The sequence below is a fragment of the Macaca nemestrina genome, chromosome 4, assembly GCF_043159975.1.
Source record: "Macaca nemestrina isolate mMacNem1 chromosome 4, mMacNem.hap1, whole genome shotgun sequence".
Taxonomy (NCBI): Eukaryota; Metazoa; Chordata; class Mammalia; order Primates; family Cercopithecidae; genus Macaca; species Macaca nemestrina.
The window spans coordinates 129,673,624-129,691,987 of record NC_092128.1 but is presented as its reverse complement, the minus strand read 5'-3'; the positions used below and the strand labels follow the sequence as shown (position 1 = coordinate 129,691,987).

The following is an 18,364-nucleotide window of genomic DNA, read 5'->3' as shown; positions in this document are numbered from 1 at the left end:
GTAGAAGAGTGGTTCCTGGGGCTACAGGAAGGTAGGTGAGGTGTTTAATGGGTACAGAGTTTTAGTTTTGCAAGATGAAAAACACCCACTATAAATGTGGAGGATGCTTATAAAACCATGTGAATGTGCTTAATTCCTTTGACCTGCACTCTTAAAAATTGTTAAAATGAAAAAAAAATATTCTTGGCCAGGCACAGTAGCTCAAGCCTGTAATCCCAACACTTAGGGAGGCGGAGGTGGACGGATTACCTGAGGTCAGGAGTTCAAGACCAGCCTGGCCAACGTGGTGAAGCCCCGTCTCTAGTAAAGATACAAAAATTAGCCAGATGTGGCGGTGCATGCCTCTAATCCCAGCTACTTGGGAGGCTGAGGCAGAAGAATTGCTTGAACCCAGGAGGCGGAGGTTGCAGTGAACCAACATTGTACCACCGCACTCCAGCCTGAGAAACAGAGCAAGACGCTGTCTCAAAAAAAGAAACAAAAATCCCAGCAACAACAAATATACCAGACTATAGCTATCTGCAACAGCATGAATGAATATCACAAATATAATGTATAAAAGTAAGTAGATGTAAAAGTATACATACTATATAATTTTATTTATACAAAATTCAATAAGCAGACAAAACTGAGGTCCTGGTTTTCAGTAATACTGGAGTAGCTTGTTCAATTAACACAGATTATAATGATGACACCTGAATAATATATTTTACATATATATATATATTTTTAATGGAGTCTCACTCTGTCACACAGGCAGGAGTGCAGTGGTGCAATCTCAGCTCACTGCAATCTCCACCTCCTGGGTTCAAGCAAGTCTCCTGCCTCAGCCTCCCAAGTAGCTGGGACTACAGGCGCATGCCATCATGCCCAGCTAATTTTTGTAATTTTAGTAGAGATGGGATTTCACCATGTAGGCCAGTCTGGTCTTGAACTCCTGACCTCATGATCTGCCCACCTCGGCCCCCCAAAGCACTGGGATTACAGGCATAAGCCACTGCACTCAGCCTATATTATATATTATCATAGAAACCCATCTGTATAATACAAATACACCTATGTGTGAATAAGAACTCAATGAGGATTTCAGCTGTGCCCACTGTAAGGGAGATAGGTATTGAAGTTTGAATCCAGCCCAATTAAAACCATTTGTAAACAGTAACATCGCTCTTCAAAGCTAATACAACAGAATTGAGAGTCTCTATAATGATTCTTTACAGTATACAACTTTAAAATTCACTGAGACGTGTGAGGAAGCACGAAAATGTAATCCATATACAATTTAAAAAGCAGGCAGTAGATGTGATCCTAAGATATTCAAGGTGTTATAATTCAGCACATTTAAAGGCAGTTATTATAAATCTGTTAATGGGAGTAAAGGAAAATGTTTTAAGAGATGTGGAACCTAAGCAAAGAAATGGAAATTATGAAACAATAAGGAGATAGGAAATTTAAAAAATACCTTTGAGCTTATTCAAAGTTTAAAAACAGAAGACAGAGCAATAGAAATTGCCGGTTCTGAATAAAAAAGTGAAAAAACTTAAAGAAAATGAAGAGTCTTAGAGACCTGTTGAGAGATTGAGTCCAAGTTGGAGGGGACAGAAAAATGAGGTACAAAAATAAATCACCAACTAATAGCTAAAAACTTCCAAAGATTGGCCAAATCCCGCAGTTTTTATACCCAACATGTCAACAAATCCCTCCAAAAAATGTAAATAAAACCATACCAAGGCCATATTGTGATTTAGGAGACTGGCAGGGCAGAGCTTTCTATTGACTTGCTGTAATTTCTAATTTTAACTACTTAGAAGAACGAAAAATAGGTTCTCCTTAGAGTTTCTTTTCTTTCTTGGGGAAAAAAAAAAGCACAGATGACTGACAGGTATTAAAGGCAGATGACGGCCTGGAGCGGTGGCCCATGCCTGTAATCCCAGCACTTCGGGAGGCCGAGGCGGGTGGATCACGAGGTCAAGAGATCAAGACCTTCTTAGCTAACACGGTGAAACCCATGTCTGCCGAAAATACAAAAAATTAGCTGGGTGTGGTGGTGGGCACCTGTAGTCCCAGCTACTTGGGAGGCTGAGGCAGGAGAATGGTGTGAACTCGGGAGGCGGAGCTTGCAGTGAGCCAAGAGCACCCCACTGCATTCCAGCCTGGGTGACAGAGCGAGACTCCGTGTCAAGAAAAAAAAAAAAAAAGCAGATGGCTTTCCAGCCTTCTCTTAAATTTCCAGTGTCTTATGTTGGAAATTATTTGGATTTGTTTCTTCCAAATCATGCAGTAATATTGATGCTCCAGAAAGGCGTCCCACGGAGATTTTTGCTCTTGTGCATCCGTCCTGCATGGAGCTGAGGTTGTGCCTCCTCTAGTTTCATTAGCGTGTAGTTGTGGGGAACTTTGAGTTAATCTGGAAAACGAAATGTTAAAATTGATTCAGTGCGTGGTGGCTCATGCCTGTAATCCTAGCACCTCGGGAGGCCGAGGTGGACGGATCACTTGAGATCAGGAGTTCCAGAACAGACTGGCAAACATGGCAAAACCCCATCTGTACTAAAAACACAAAAATTAGACAGGTGTGGTGGCGGGTGCCTGTAATTTCAGCTACTGGGAAGGCTGAGGCAGGAGAATCACTCGAACACGGAAGGCAGAGGTTGCAGTGAACCCGTATCCAGTCACTGCACTACAAGCTGGGCTACAGAGCGAGACTCCATCTCAAAGAAAGAAAAAGAAAAATGGATTCAAAGAATTATCGCTGTTAAGTTTCACCATCAAATTACTAAACGTGGTTCCAAAGGAATATTTAAAAAGGGAAATTAAGTGTTTCCAAGAAAGCCCTATTTACAGCAGAAACACGACACTGTTCATGACCTCACCACACAAACTTCCCTCATGTGTTGGGAAGGACCAAGGGGCTCCCTGGTCCTGCCCCTGCGTTAATTACCTCCAGGAGGTCCACACTAGGACCCCAAGGCCTGGGAACCAGCCCGGATCAGGGACAGAGAAGTGGTGAATGTGGCTTCAAGGGGCACTCCTGGGGTGCATAGGAAGATTTGTGACAGCCCAGAGGATAGAGGAAGTAGTGACTTTGAAAAGGCAAGTGTCGGCCGGGCGCGGTGGCTCAAGCCTGTAATCCCAGCACTTTGGGAGGCCGAGACGGGCGGATCACGAGGTCAGGAGATCGAGACCATCCTGGCTAACACGGTGAAACCCCGTCTCTACTAAAAAAATACAAAAAACTAGCCGGGCGAGGTGGCGGGCGCCTGTAGTCCCAGCTACTCGGGAGGCTGAGGCAGGAGAATGGCGCAAACCCGGGAGGCGGAGCTTGCAGTGAGCTGAGATCCGGCCACTGCACTCCAGCCTGGGCGACAGAGCGAGACTCCATCTCAAAAAAAAAAAAAAAAAAAAAAAAAGAAAAGGCAAGTGTCAGGTTATCAGGGACCATGTATCTCCATTTCTGGCAGTGAACTGACGGTTTCAGACACTCATGAGAAAGCGTCCCACGTGGAAGGCCAAGAAGTCGGAGAACTGTCAGACGTCTGGACATTAGCCACATTCCTAAGCAAGGACTACACTGCGCATGTTCGAAGGGGCGTGTCAAGGGCGAGGCCAGGAGGAGGGGCAGTGCCGAAGGAGAGACGGTGCCGAGGGAAGGGGCGGGGCGAGGAGAAGGGGCGGAGCCGAGGGAAGAGGCAGGCGAGTTCGGCTCCAGTAGGAGGAGTGTTACTATGGGAACCCTGACGGGTTTGTGAGCAGCTCTCGGTCCCCTGCTGCTCTGTGAGAAATCAAACTTCTGGCACTGACGAAGCATGAAGCCAGCATCTTAAGGGGAGGTAGTGACATAATTACAAGATACCATCAGCCGCGCTGGTCCCGCTGTCGCCTGGCAGGCAGGAGAGGTTTGGGAACAACCAGGCTCCCCTTGGCATGGCAGAACTGCTCCAGACACAGGGAGGTGTGGATTGGTAGGGGGGAGCTACGCCTGGCATACTTTGATTAAGCTTCCAGTTTTTTCATCCCAGGGCGACCGGATTACAATCCCAGTCAGCATGAGCAGGAGGCGGTGCACAGTCCTGAAGGCGAAGTCCGGCTGTGCAGGCCTTGCCGTGCATGCTGAGAGCTGTATGTAGTCTCTTCACCGCTCCCGCCCTTTGTTTCAAGAGCTTCGGGACTACAATCCTAGCATGCCCCAGGCTCGGGAGCGGGGCGAAACTCTCGGGGGGAGGAGCGAAGCGGCGCGCGCCTGGCCAGGCAGGCTGGAAACGGTAGCTCTTAACGGTTCTCTGCCCGTTGGTGGAAAGGCGGCTGGACTAGAATCCCAGCAGGGGCATGGCGAGGAGGCGGGCGGCCCAGGAGGGTTGGGCAGGGCAGTGTGGACCTCGCCTATTCCACAGCGATGCTGGCTACCGATCGCGGGCACCTCCTTGCCATGGGAAGTGAGTCCAGTAGGGGACAGGAGGGGCAGGTCCAGGGTGGGCAGTGAGGAGGGCGTGACGCCGCGAAGTGCGCCTCGCCTTTGTCAAACTCGGACGGGTGTGGTCCTCATCCCACTTCCTGTTGCTCGGCTGAGTTCCTTCTCCCACCTGCACCCAGGGTCTTTCCTGGGCATCGCGCCTCCTCCAGCCCAGGGAGCCTCCTGCTTTCCTAAGTTGCTGTGGGAACTGGCCTGAGGTTCAGGCGCTGTCCATTGTGCCGCTGCCCTCTTTTCTCTCCAGCCAGAGCGCAGTGCAGCCACTATGGGGAGAAATCCGCCGCCTGACCCGCAGTGCAAAAGTTAAAAGCTTTGCAGGGGGTGATATGGACTGTGGCTTCGTGAAAATGTCACCCTCACTAGCGCCTTTTTTGCGAATGTTGAGGCGGCAGAAAGGGTCATTGGTTTACCTAGGAGGTGCTAAAATCCGAGGAGAAAATTTCACTTCCCAGGCGTGTGTCTCTGGTGCGCCATTTGTCACCAACCGATTTGGTGCAAAGTCCCCCAAATGGCTACCTAAAGATGGAGATGGTTTAGGTGTTTTCATTGGCACATCATCGGCCTCATCTCAACTGAGGCCTGACTGCGGCAGTGTCTCAAAGACACAGATGGCAACCTGATCTTCAAGAACAGGTAGTGTTCCAGCTTTGTGAGAGTGACTTTCAAGGTGTGGACCACCTGGGGAGTCTTTGAAATTCCTCAGGCTTCACATCTTTGCTTTGAATGGAAAGCTGATCACCCCCAGAACTCACAGAGGTAACTTTACTCTCTCGGGCTGATCTGTTGAATTTTTCTGTCTAACGGAAACTTCTGGAAGCACTTCTAGTTTTGTGTAGCTTCCTAATAGTTGATGTCCCTAAATTCCATATGTCCTCAGGGACAGTTGCTTTGATTCTGTAAGGGCGACAGCTTTTATGCCTTTATGTCTAATCCGTAAAAACTAAGGTGTTAGTCTACATGAAAATAAGGCATTGTTCATATTACACATTCCAACAGGCTTCATTTGTGATTCCTGAATGAGGGTTACTATAAATAAAAACCCCTAAAAACCCTGGTCATGGATATTAGACACTGTTATTGTACTTTGTGAAGAATTTACTCCTTCAGGATCAGTTACACATGGGCTCATCAGTGCCTTTGTAAATAAAGGAACAAGAACAATGTGGCATCTATGGTCAGGGCAAGATGAAGTATAGGGAGATGACAGCACAGCAGCTCCCTTGTTTTCAGTAGAGTCTGTGGGGTCAAGGACCTGCGTTCCTCCCCCATCCCCCAATATTCTCATTCTACTCCTTACTGTTCCCTCTTTAGGTGGGAGTTTCTAAATACACTTGCCTGCAAGTGTTGGTGGGGATGTTGTAACATCAGGACATCCATCATCCATCACCTTAAAGGTGAAGGGAGAGGGTTTTGTGGTCTGTGTGCAAGAGGCACTGCTGCTGTTTGTGTGACTGCAAAAACACGTGATCTCAGCTGTCCCCAATAGCTGCCTCACAAGATTGGTCCTGATGCAGCCACAGTTCCTGTTCACAGAGCCAGGAGATCCTTGCAGTTTGGTGTATTCTGCTGAGATTTGTGGCTCTGACCCTTCTCTACTCACCCCATTCCTGGTAGTATCTGCTCAACTGCCTGATTTGTTCCAGTGTTTCCTGGGAACCTGTTGTGTAACTGCATTTCAGGGGGTCTTGGGATTCCATCCTCACTTCACCAGTCACTCTACACTGGCCATGCACTTAGCTTCTTGGGGCCCCATGTGTGTCCTCTTCAGTGGAGCTGTGAAGAGTTCTAGTTAGGGATAGACCTCATTCTCACATGCTCAGGCTGCTTAGAAAACTGATCATCTCCTCTTGGCCACATGAACATTATTTCTTTTGTGTATTTGAAGTCCGATGCTGTTTTTTTGTTTGTTTTTTGTTTGTTTGTTTTTAAATAAAGAGGATTCTTGCATTAACAGTCACCTTTAAATATCTTTGTGAATTTAACTCTGGCAACAACTTGATGTTGGCATGCGATCCCCATTTTATAAGTGAGGAAACTGACACTCGGAGAGGTAGAGTAGCTTTATTTACTTCACACAAGCTTTTCATGTATTTCAAGTCTCAACCTAGAAGTCTTCCTCTAAGGTATGATTATGGCATATTCTAGTTTGTGTTTCTCTGCCAGCATCCCGAAGGGGTCCACATCCCATTAGGACTCCATTTTCTTCTTAATAACAGGAAACTTGCAGAAACACGCCTTTGGTTGGGGAGAGCACTTACTGGCACTTGACCTTCCTATCCTCCGCCTTCCCCTTGTCAGGGCGTAGATTTGATTTGAGGTGATTTGAGGGAGCTGGAGCAGCAGTAGATCCCGACCAACACTCACCTGGAACGCTTGTTGATATGTAAAGATAACACCCTCTCACTTTTTGAGGTGTGATTTTTTTTGTTCTAATTATTCCTCCGGGCCTTCTCTTTCAGGTTTGTGCTGTGTACTAACATGCAATACAAATACTGATGAAAACAAAACTATTGCCCTCTTACCAAATGGTAACAATGATTATATTTTTCCTCTTTTTCTACTTATAAAAGAAATGCATGCTGTTTTAAGAATGTCGATCATAGAAATATTTATGTAGTGAAAGTCTCCCATGTCTTCCTCTTCTTTCCAAACTCACTCGCTTCTTAGGAGTAATTATTATAGCTTGATGTTTATTCTTCTGGATGCTTTCTATAAATTTATAAATACACATAAAGTTGGCCAGGTGCGGTGGCTCACGCCTGTAATCCCAACCCTTTGGGAGGCTGACGGGGGAGGATCCCTTGAGCTCAAGAGTTTGAGGCTGCAGTGAGCTGTGATCACATCACTGCACTCCCATCTGGGTGAGAGAGTGAGACCCTGACTCCAAAAAAAAAAAAAAAAAAAAAGACAGATAAATAGATAAATACACGTACAGTTTTTGAACACAAATTATATCATACTATATTGTTTTTATTTTGCTATTTCATAAGCAATATATCACTTACATTATTCCAAATCAGTGCATGAGATTCTAATTCTCTATTTTTAATGTCTTAAATGTATTCCAAAGAATGGGTATACAAGATTGGTTTCACTGTTTATTTTTTGATAGAAATTTAGATTGGTTCTAGTTTCATTGTTGTTAAAAAATGCAGCAATAAGATTCTTGTACATAATTTATTACACTGATAATTAACTGCTCAGTTTATCTTGCCTTCTTTTAGGCAGAGAATATGTCATGAGTATAATATTTATTTTGTGATTTATTTCTTAGGGAAATTAATGTTATGACTGGATAAATTCAAGGTTGTCTATCTCTGTATTCTGATGGAAAAGCGTGGCGTTTAGAAGCATTGCTTGCTCCTTCAGTTTCTAACAGGTCAGTATTCTCATAGCAATTTAAATGTTTGAATTACTTCTCCTTCTCTGGTTCAGAATAAGTATGTTGTTTTTTTGTTTGTGAAACTTCTGACTCCGGATTTTTTCAGTTGGGCTTTAGAGAGGGTAACTCCCATATTGCTGTTGTATCTATTTCTCTTCAGCATCTGGCTGCGTGTGATAAAGATCACATAGAATTAGACCTGGTCCTGTATGTATTTTGGGACCAAAAATTCAAAGTAATCAACTCAAGATAGGAGTCTCCAACTTTGATTCTTAATAAAAGATTTCCTTTGATATCCCCAAATCTTTATGATTCCTAGAAGAAATTCATCCATTGGTGAAGCATGTGGCTGAAGAAATTCACCCATGGGTGAAGCATGTGGTTCTGTTGAATAGTGTTTTTTGGGGGATTTCCACATCGAGTTTCATGAGGCATACTATTTTACAGGGTTTCTTTTTTGGTATTGCCTTTCTCTGATTCTATTGGACAGTAATACTAGCTTCCTAAAATATATTGGGAAATATTCACTCCTCTGCTACTTTTGGACAATATTATACTCATAATGACAAGTTTTCTTGTGAAAATGCTCTGAAAAAAATGTAGGGTGGGCCAGACACGGCGGCTCACACCTGTAATTCCAGCACTTTGGGAGGCTGAGGCAGGTGGATCAGGAGGTCAGAAGTTCGTGACCAGCCTGATTGACATAGTGAAACCCTGTCTCTACTAAAAATACAAAAATTAGCTGCGGTTGGTGGTGCGTGCCTGTAATCCTGCTACTAAGGAGGCTGAGGCAGGAGAATCACTTGAACCCAGGAGGCAGAGGTTGTAGTGAGCTGAAATCGCACCACTGCACTACAGCCTGGGTGACTGTCTCAAAAAAAAAAGTGTAGGGTGCCCTTTTCCCTTTTGTACCGGGTAATATTATTTATTTTGATTGGTATTTACCCATATACGTGCCATTGGTTCAATGAGCCCCCATGTTCTACTCGCCAATCTTACCCCTACTTCAGCCACTCCTCCCTACTTTCTGGTACTCAGTCATATGTTTTTCTCTCCTCACATTCTCAACCCTGTCTCCTTAACATGTGGACTTCCATGCTCTTCCTATGTCCTCCCACCCTGCACTGCCAGGAGGCTCTGCAGACTCTAAGCTGGGGCAGCAACGCAGCCCCTTCTCTTGATTTCAGCCTCCAGACCTCAGTCCTGTGCTCCTTGCAGAGGCTTCTAGTGTCTGGAAACATCTGGTTCATGTGGTTGGTCTGGCTTCCTGTGTGTTTGGTGCCAGAGGGAGTCTGTTTCTTGCTCTTCCACCATACAGAGAAGGCAAAGCTCTGAATTGATTTTGAAATCAATTCTTGGTTATCTCTTTTGGACTGAAATAAATTGTCTATTACTTTGTGATGACATAAATATTGTAGCTTAGTTTGTGGTAGTTATAATTTCATGTTTATTTATTGTTTTACAGGCCATGCCACCATGCCCAGCTAATGTTTTATTGTTTGGCAGAGGCATGGTCTCACTCTGTGGCCCAGGCTAGTTCCAATTCCTAGGTTCATGCAATTCTCCCACCTTGGCCTCCCAAAGCTCTGGGATTACAGGCATGAGCCACTGCACTTGGCCAATAGTTAAAATTTTAGGTTATTATGTACAGTACTGTGATTAACCATATTTAACTTATTCACAGACAAAGCTTTAATAAAAATTACTTCATGCTAGTATATTTTGGTTTAATTTTTTTCAAATTAATTTTCATTTTTTCCCTAATCCTTTTGTTCTAGCCTCAGTCACCTTTACCCTGAGTTTCCATCCTGGGCGGCAGAGGCAGCTCCATGGTTGATGGGCCTGTGGCTCTGTGTACTTGGAGCTCTTACCAATTAAGACTTTGTGACCAGGAAGGGGCCACAGGCCTCTTTTCAGGACAGATCACCTGCCTGCACGTAAAACAAAGGAAGAGCCCTTCCAGGCCAGGAGAACTTAGCCAAAAGCTTTTTGCTTTTGAGGTTTCTTTTTGTTGGTTGTTTTTTTCTTTTCTTTTTTTTTTTTTTTTAAGGTGGAGTCTCACTCTGTTGCCCAGGCTGGAGTGCAGTGGCGCGATCTTGGCTCACTGCAAGCTCCACCTCTCAGGTTGAAGCCATTTTCCTGCCTTAGCCTCTGGAGTAGCTGGGATTACAGGCAACCACCACCACGCCCAGCTAATTTTTTGTATTTTTAGTAGAGACAGGGTTTCACCGTGTTAGCCACGATAGTCTCGATCTCCTGACCTCATGATCTGCCCTCCTTAGCCTCCCAAAGTGCTGGGATTACAGGCATGAGCCACCATGCCCAGCTGTTTTTTTTTTTTTTTTTTTGAGACAGCCCAGGCTGTTGACCAGGCTGGAGTGCGGTGGGGTTATCTTGGCTCACTGCAACCTCTGACTCCCGGGTTCAAATGACTCTCTTGCCTCAGCCTCTCAAGTAGCTAGGTTTGCAGTTCACACCACCATGCCCCGATAATTTTTATATTTTTAATAGAGATGAAGTTTTGCCATGATGGCCAGGCTGGTCTTGAACTCCTGACCTCAGGTGATCCACCTGCCTTGGCCTCCCACAGTGCTGAGATTAAGGGCATTAGCCACCGTGCCCCGTGAGTTTTTGAGTCTTTATCCACGATTGGACACAATAAATATCCAGACACACAGATGTTTCCCAACATAACTATGCGTTTAGAGATTGAACATTTCTTTTTCTAGTGATTCTGGTTCTTGACCTTCTCACTTAAGATTTTGTCATCTCCCAGCAGCAGACGCAAGGTCTCCTTAAGCCCTGTAGGTGTAGAGGGAGGGTCTTTGAAAAGCACCAAGTATACACTGTATTTCAAAGTGCATTCACATTTCTCTGTCTCTTCCAGGCCAGTTCTTGGAGAGACCAGGAAGCCAAGAGTTTCCTCCAAGAACGGAGATTCCTTGGGAGCGAGGTTTGCCTTGAGTAAAGACAGATGAATCACATGTAGTCAAAGGCAGTTGTCTCAAGAACACAGCCAGAAAGAACTGGGGCTGCCAGCATTGTGGGGGTCCTCTCTCCCACCTGAAAAGCTACTGCTGCCTGCCGACCGACCCTCTCAAGAGGAGACCTCTCTGGGCTCCAGCACCTAAAACAGACAAAACTGGGAGGACGCTTCTGTCTTCTGTGTCACACACGTCCTGGAGAAAATCCGTGTATCTGAATGACCAAAGGAAAACTATGAGAAAAAAATGCAAAATCTGTGCCTGGCCATTCAGTGTCTGGCTGGGGCTGTGTGGTGCACATGCATTCCAAGAAGACTGAAGGGTGCTGAGCCTGCAGAAAATGTCCCTCAGCCCCGCCTCTCACACCTGGAGTATGACTGCCCATCCAGGTTCATGATGCAGAATTGTCTTTAAAAGGCCACTGCAGAGATGGAGAGAGGATTTTCTAACCCTAATGGAACATGACCAGCTCTCCCGCTGGGGAAAGCCACATGCACCAGTGACATGCTGCCCAAACTGGCCCAGACCACACTCTGCTATCTAAGGAATAAGCCCTACATTTGCCCTTTATGGGTAAAGGGAGAGGGTGAGAGAGGAGAGGAGTGTCCGCACAGACATGAGAAGCCTGCAGATCCACATGACCCCCTTGCTGATCAGAATATTAAAGAACAACATGTGGAAACAATGACCCCGTAGCAGATAAGCTTCTAGAGCAGGCTTCAACCACGCTTCATCTGGACCCACCAGCAAGGAAGTCTGCCCGCCCTCTGTGTTGATGGTCTGGGGGATACCATTACTGAGACAGATTTAAGAAATGATCTCTACCTGTGGGCGAGATCCGGATGGTCACTGTTGTGCAGAGACAGCAGTATGCTCTCATCAGCTTTCCACAGGGCAGGCTGCGGAAATGGCCACTGAGAAGTCCTTCTGTAAACTGATTGTCCATGGCTGCAGAATCACCATCTAATGGGGGGAGATTCCAAGTCCTCAAGGAAAAGGAGAAAGAGAAGGACAGAACAGCAGACTCTGGGATCCTGTCAGAGCCTATTTCAGGGCCACCAGGAGCCCCTCCTCCTGCTACAGCTCTGGTCTCCACTTTGGAGCCTCCTTCCAAGGAATGAGACTACCTTTCTGACTTTTTCTGACCATAGACAACTTTTCTGACTATTTCTGTCCTTGACACCTGGCAAGGACCTGGGCTCCTGGGCCCATTCTTGCACAGCTTCGTCTTGATCGTGCGATTTGAAGTCGTTCTTGTGCGGTGGAAGCAGGGCCCTAGGACCACCCGATAGATCAATGGTCTCTGGCCTCTGCCCCACCGATGGTCAGATGGTGGCCACTCAGGGTGCAGGAGTCCAGCCATCGCTGCTTCCTTGAGTTGAAGAGGTTGGATGCTGGTCCAGTTGCTCCTATCCCACCCTTGGCGATGTGGATGGTTGCTCTTTGAGCCTGGTAACATCACTGACTTGGCCCTGCCAGGCATGCCCTGCCTTGTGGGGGCCCTGTGTACTCACACACTGCTTTAAGGGGCTTGCCCTTCCCTGGGCCAAATTCTAGTTTTGGCCAGTGCCCCAGGAAGCTCAGTCCCCTGTTTTGTTATCTTGGCTATTTCTGTGACACCCGTGGCTCCCCTGGGCCCCTTTTCTCCCAGGGCTTGGGCTGGGCTGGGCATCTGTAGGTCTGGGATGTTTGCCCTGTAAGGGAGGCTCTGTCACACCAGTGGGCAGGCATGGGGACACATGACAGGTTGCTGGCTGGCTAGGGCTCTGCAGATGCCACAATCCCCCTCCCCTCCAGCAGCCTCTGAGTCCAGCTTCCCCAGTGACACTGATTTCTCCGGGCTGAGGAGCTGTCTGGGGTTATCTGGGTGCAGTCTTGGCTCCTTTAAGGCTGTACTGGTCAGTGGCCCCTGAGAAAGGTCAAATCCAGGTGCCACCATGCAAGGGGAGTGTCTATGGCCCTACCGCTGGGTTTTCAGTGGGCTGGGCAAGGCCTGGTTGTTGGGGTCCTGATGGGGTTCAGTGCCAGGGCCTGTCCTATGGGGTGTCCAGGGAAGATGTAGAAAGAACAGGGGTTTGGAATCCCTTCTCAAAGTTACACTGTGGATACCATGAGATCCGGATGTCCAGGTCCATGGGGTGTTTGGGAGAGAATTCCAACACAGAAATCGCCAAAAAAATCCCATGGTCTATCCTGAGATAGGAACAGGCTTGCCACATCTTGAGCCACTGGGCCCCCAGAGAGTGGCCTGCTGCCCTGGGCTCTGTGGAATTCTTCTTGTGCTGCTGGGCCTTGGCCTAAGGTCAGCTTCTGGGCTTCTGGAGCTGGGCTGGTGGGCCAGGGAGGGCCAGCCTGTCCTTGGGGAGGGTCTCCATGCTAAGGGATGCCCTCAGAGGACTGGGTGCCAGAGACACTCACTCCAGGACCAGGGCCATCCTAGCTGAATGGAAAGCAAACTTGGTCCACTTCTCCCCGAAGCCCATCTGACTCTTGTACGGCTAGGCCCCAGATATCTGGGTCCTTGGAGTTTTGGGGTCTCTAGTAACCCACCTGGTCTGACACTGAAGAAACCCCTACAGGCTGCTGATCCCACAGTGAGGGGTGTGTACCGCCTGGGGTATGTATGGGCGCTCGTGAGTGAGTGTCCCTGCTGATCCCACAGTGGGGGTGTTTACTGCGTATAGTATAGGAACTCGTGAGTGGGGACCCCTACTGCACTCTGGCCCTGTTGGTGCTGGCAGCTATGGGTGTGAGCTAGCACAGACAGGACCGAGCCCTCCAGGGGCCTCCAGGGTTCTTCTAGGGCAGGAGGGCAAGTGTGTGGTGGGGGCTTGGAGGGGTCTTGCCCTCATCCCCTGCCCTGTTACTGAGGTGAGTCCAGCGCCTGCCCTGGGGCCCAGCTGGCCTGTTTTTAGAAGCTTCTTAGAGAAGGAAGAGGAGAAGGAAAAGGAAGGCTTGGGGAGCAGGGATGGAGGGTCCTGGGCACTCCCCACTATTTACTGTCTTAGATGGTGACTCAGGAGGGGACCTGGTGCTGGAGACCACGTTGGGGGCAGTGGTCACAGTGCATCTTTCTGAGCTCAGCCATGGAGGCCTGAAAGTGCTTCACAACCACATCATCATCCAGAGCCCAGGCCTGGGACAGTGCATCTTAGGAAAGCTCCCACAGGACAAACAGGGAGAACTTCAGGAGAGGGGTCTAGGTTTGGGGCTGGGCATCAGGCCAGGAGGGGTCTCCTGGGAGGGGTCTGTGCCTTCACCCTGTTTCTGCCATGGGCACCTCACACTAGGCAGTGCTGGGTCCTTTCTGGACACCCCTGGGGTCCAGCTCTGCACAGGAGGCCACAAATGGGGGGAGGCCCCGGCAGGGAAGTGGTCTCCACACTCATGGCTTTCATCCGAGTTGTGTCGGGGTGGGTTCAGTTTCCAGGAGGACTCATGGTGCCCTGTCCAGGCCACCAGGCCTGACTTGATTTGGCCCTCCCTCTGGGTTAAAGCAGAGGGTCCTGTGGACAGCGTGAGCACTGCCCTCGGGCCAGGTTTTGTGTGCTTGTGTGCTCCCTCGGCACTCTCGGGCACATGGGGACAGGGTTCTGTGCACTTTCAATGCTGTATGTGCCCTGGCTATGAGCATGCACTTGCCCTACAGAAGGCAGATGTACCAGATCCTCAGGATGAGCTTGTGATGAGCTTGAAGTAGGGGTTTGTGGGAGCAGCAGGCATGGGAGGACCTGGCCCTTCATGGTGGAGGGCTGGTGACCTGAGCAGGGCCTACTGGGGCCTCAGTCTGTGGTGTCGGGGTCCCCCTCTGCATGGGATGAGACCTCCCCCAGGAGGCTGGATCAGATAAGGTCCTGCAGCTCCTTATAGGGGTGTTCTTATGTCCATCAAATGTGACCCCTGAAAGAGGGGGCTCCCTAAGTGCTCTCCCAAGATGAGTCCTGGCCCAGTCTGCCCAGGATGCTGGCCCTGAGTCCCAGCCCCAGCCGTGCGATGCCCTCTCTCAGGCAGGGCATGGTTTGTGTGCCCTGCAGGGATCTTCCTCTGCCTCCTGTGCAGAGGAGGGGAGCTGGGTCCTTCTGGAGGAGCCAGACCCCTGGGCAGGGTCCCTGGACTGGGTTTCCTGTGCACACTTGTCCCATCAATCAAGCACTGTAGGGGCCACTTTAAGGTGGCAGTCTGGGTGCACAACATTTTCTTGTCTTCGAGGAAGGAGCAGAGGTGTTCAGAGCCCCCTGGACTGCCCTGAAAACCTCACTCTTCCGGGCCCCTCTGCAGACCCTTCTGAAGGCCAGATCTCCAGGCAGTAGGCTGGGCTGTCACCCTCTTCTCTGAGACCCTACCCTTGTCCTGCGACCTCCCCACTGTCCCTCAGATGCCCCATCCCTCCGGATTCCCCACCTCCCCTGGGACCCTCCAGGCCCCACCTGCCTTACTTGATGCTGCAGCATTCTCTGAACATGGCGTGGCTTGTGAAGGTTTGGCTCACATCTAGGTCATTCTGGTGCATGTTCACTGAGGACATCTTGGCCTGCTCCATTTTCTATAGAGCAGTGCCAAGCCTCAGAACAGACACAAGACTCACTGTCAAAACTGCTGTCATAAAACAGCCGTTCTGCAAGGAAAGGGGGCTTTTTCTGCAGATACTTCATTTCCATAGCCAGGGAAAGTCAGCAGCGTGCAGCTCACCTGTGTTCCCCACACCACTGTCTGCCCAGGATGTGTGACTGATCCCTTCCGCCCCCTTGGGGTTGACTTTCCCTCCATCTGGGTAACTGGGCTTCTGACACAGTCTGGCCTATGCATCCTACTCTGGTTGGGTGTGGAAGGGCCAGACCTGGTATTTCCTTGGGTTCTTGGCCTTTGTCTTCTCGACATTCAGTAGGAGTGACTATGCTGGGCCCCAGACCTCTGTAAGTATTCATTTGTAGACCCAATAAGACATCTATGGACAGAAGATGCTCTGGTGCGACAGACTTCAGGGTGACCTCAAGGGGGATCCAAGTCTAAGGATTCTGGAAGTTTCCAGTCTTTGGCTACACAGTTCCTCAGGAGAGGTTCAGTCTGCCTAGGACTGGGCCTCTTCATGAAGAGTGGGCAAGAGCTCAGGTTGTGAACTCTGATCTGGATTTATTCCTTCCTATGGGGTGTCCAGAAGGTGTTCCTGTTCCTGCCTTAGAAGCGGCCCATCCCCAGGCATCGGATTCCTCCCAGCAAGGTGATCCTTGCAGGGATGGGCAGGAGAGCTAGGGACAAGGCCTGTTGTCCTTTTGGTGAGGAAAGTGTGCCCTGCCCTGTCTGAGAGGCAGGCAGCACCAGGAAGCAACAATGGGCGCCTGTCCTAAACCCTGAAGAGCAGTCATGGGGGACCCTCACTCACAGCTGCGCCTTCTTGTTGTACCTAGATTTATTCCAGTTAAGCATTTATAGGCATTTATCTGTATGTCTGATGCCCTGATGTTTTTGCTGTCGGTAAGAAGTGATGGAGTGAGCTGAGCTGCCAGGTTTCCTGGAGTGATTCTTGGATGCTGGGTCATGTGGTTAGGGGTCCCGATGGGACTGAACTGGAAGGAGCCAGAATAGGACAGAACCAAGCCCCTGATGAGTGGCCACTGGTGGCCTGGCCTCATGACCACAGGACACACTGTTCCCAGGGCACAGACACGCTGGGCTTTGGTTGGGTCTTGGCCTCCAGGTAGGGCCTGGTGGGCAGCGGGCAGCGACTCCTGAGACACTACTGTGATTCTCGGTGGTGGCTGTGGTACAAAGCCTGCAGGGCTAGAGTTTGGAGTGAGATTCAGCAGGAACTGTGGCCTCTCCCAGTGACGGTGTGTCACTCCCATTCCCAGCACGCATGCCCACAGGCCACAGCCTCCGCATCACACACCCCCTGCCAAGTCGCCCATCTATGGAGCAGCCCCCATACAGCAGGGTCAGGCTCTTACCTCCACCTCCAGGGCACAGACAGGGGCAGTTCTGTCTCACTGTAAGGCAATGGAAGGAGAGCTGAGGACCTGGACCAGGCTGGGGGCCAGGTCTCAGCCCAGGAGCCTGCATAGGGAAGAAAGGACAGACAAGGCCTCCGTGCTGGCTGACACTCAGGAGGGGCTGGGGCAAAGGAGCAGAAGGAGTACAAGATCAGGCAGGGACTGCTCAGGATCCATGGGGGCTCGGGCTGCACAGTGGGGCTGCCCCTCCTGGGCTGCAGGCAGCGTCCCCTGTGGGAGCTGAGCAAGTCCAGTCCTGAGATGGGACAGTGTTGCCCAGGGGTGTGTGGCTGGGCCCTGACAACAGTCTCCCCAGAAGTGACCACATCACCCGGCTCAATTCCAGGAAGGCTGAGAAGTGCCCAGTACACCTAGGATGCACCTGGAGCCCATCCTGTCTAATAGACTCTGACCATCGCACGTCCACCAGCCTCTCCTGCATATTGGCCACCACCCCTTCCCTTTTCCTCATTTCTCCATCGTGTCTGACCCAGAGACTGTGACCCTCTCTCCAGCCACAGTGGCCCTTCTTTTACCTTCATCCTGTAAAAGCCCTTGAGCAAGACTACTCTGATCCATGAACATGCCTGCCTTGTCCACTTACTAATTGGGCTGCTGTGCACTGCTGCTGTGGCACCAGAGGTAATGAGGGTGACTGAGGGCCCCACAGGTGGCCAGCTTGGCCCTCTACCCAATTCCTAGCCTCAGGAGGTTCTCAGGGGCCCTGGCTTGGGGCACCTGGCTGTCCTCCTCCCACCATTCTTTTCTGACAACCTCACCCACCTGTCCTCTGTCCAAGGTGCTACTGAGCTTTGGGGACTGACCGAGGCTCCTCTGCTGAGGGGTCCCAAGTGAGTCGCTGCCCCTGGATCTACGTCATCCGCTGTCCTCTTCAGCACCATCCACTCCACCCCAGGCCGGCTCCATGCAGATGCATCCCCGAGTCACCAGTCTCAGGGTCCTCTGTTGTAGGATGCAGATTACTGTACCTGCTGTACACATATTTATTATGTGAAATAAATTATATATATAATATATAAAGTAAATGAGGACTTTGATCTGCATTTTCCCGATGAATACTGATGTTGAGCACTTGTTAGCCATATTTATATCTTTTTTTTTAAAGATAAATGTCTATTCAGGTTCTTTGCTTGTTTTTAAATCAGTTTATTAGATTTTGGTGAATATTCTCTTTTCTATTCAGTTGTGTGGGTTTCTTATGTATTTTGATATTAACCCCTTATGAGATATATTGTTACAAATATTTTCTCCGAGTTCATAAGCTGCTTTTTACTTTCATTGATTGGTTTCTCCTGTGCAGAAGCTTTAGGGTTAGATGTACTCCTACTTGTATTTTTGTTTTTTGTTTCTTGTGCTTTTAGTGTCATATTTAATAAGTTATTATCTGAACCAATGTCAAGGAGCTTTTGCCCTATGTTTTCTTGTAGGATTTTTACAGTTTCTGGTTAAATAACAATGAGATATCACCTCCCATCTGTTAGGATGGCTGTTATAAAAAGGACAATAAATAACAAGCATTGGT

The 18,364-nt window shown here is 49.0% G+C and overlaps 1 protein-coding gene across 29 annotated transcripts in view; it reads left to right on the top strand.

Annotated features, from left to right (window-relative positions):
• LOC105466295 (argininosuccinate lyase-like) overlaps nucleotides 1-18,364 on the top strand; it is a 177,962-nt gene extending 159,598 nt beyond the window's left edge. For 27 of the 29 annotated variants that reach the window (XR_011622510.1, XR_011622508.1, XR_011622498.1 and 24 more), the window contains 4 exons: nucleotides 6,928-6,996; nucleotides 7,743-7,847; nucleotides 10,738-12,286; nucleotides 17,168-18,364. The gene's annotated coding sequence lies outside the window, so the exon portion shown is untranslated. The remainder of the gene's footprint in view (nucleotides 1-6,927; nucleotides 6,997-7,742; nucleotides 7,848-10,737; nucleotides 12,287-17,167) is intronic. The other 2 variants (XR_011622488.1, XR_011622490.1) reach the window with 2 other exon arrangements.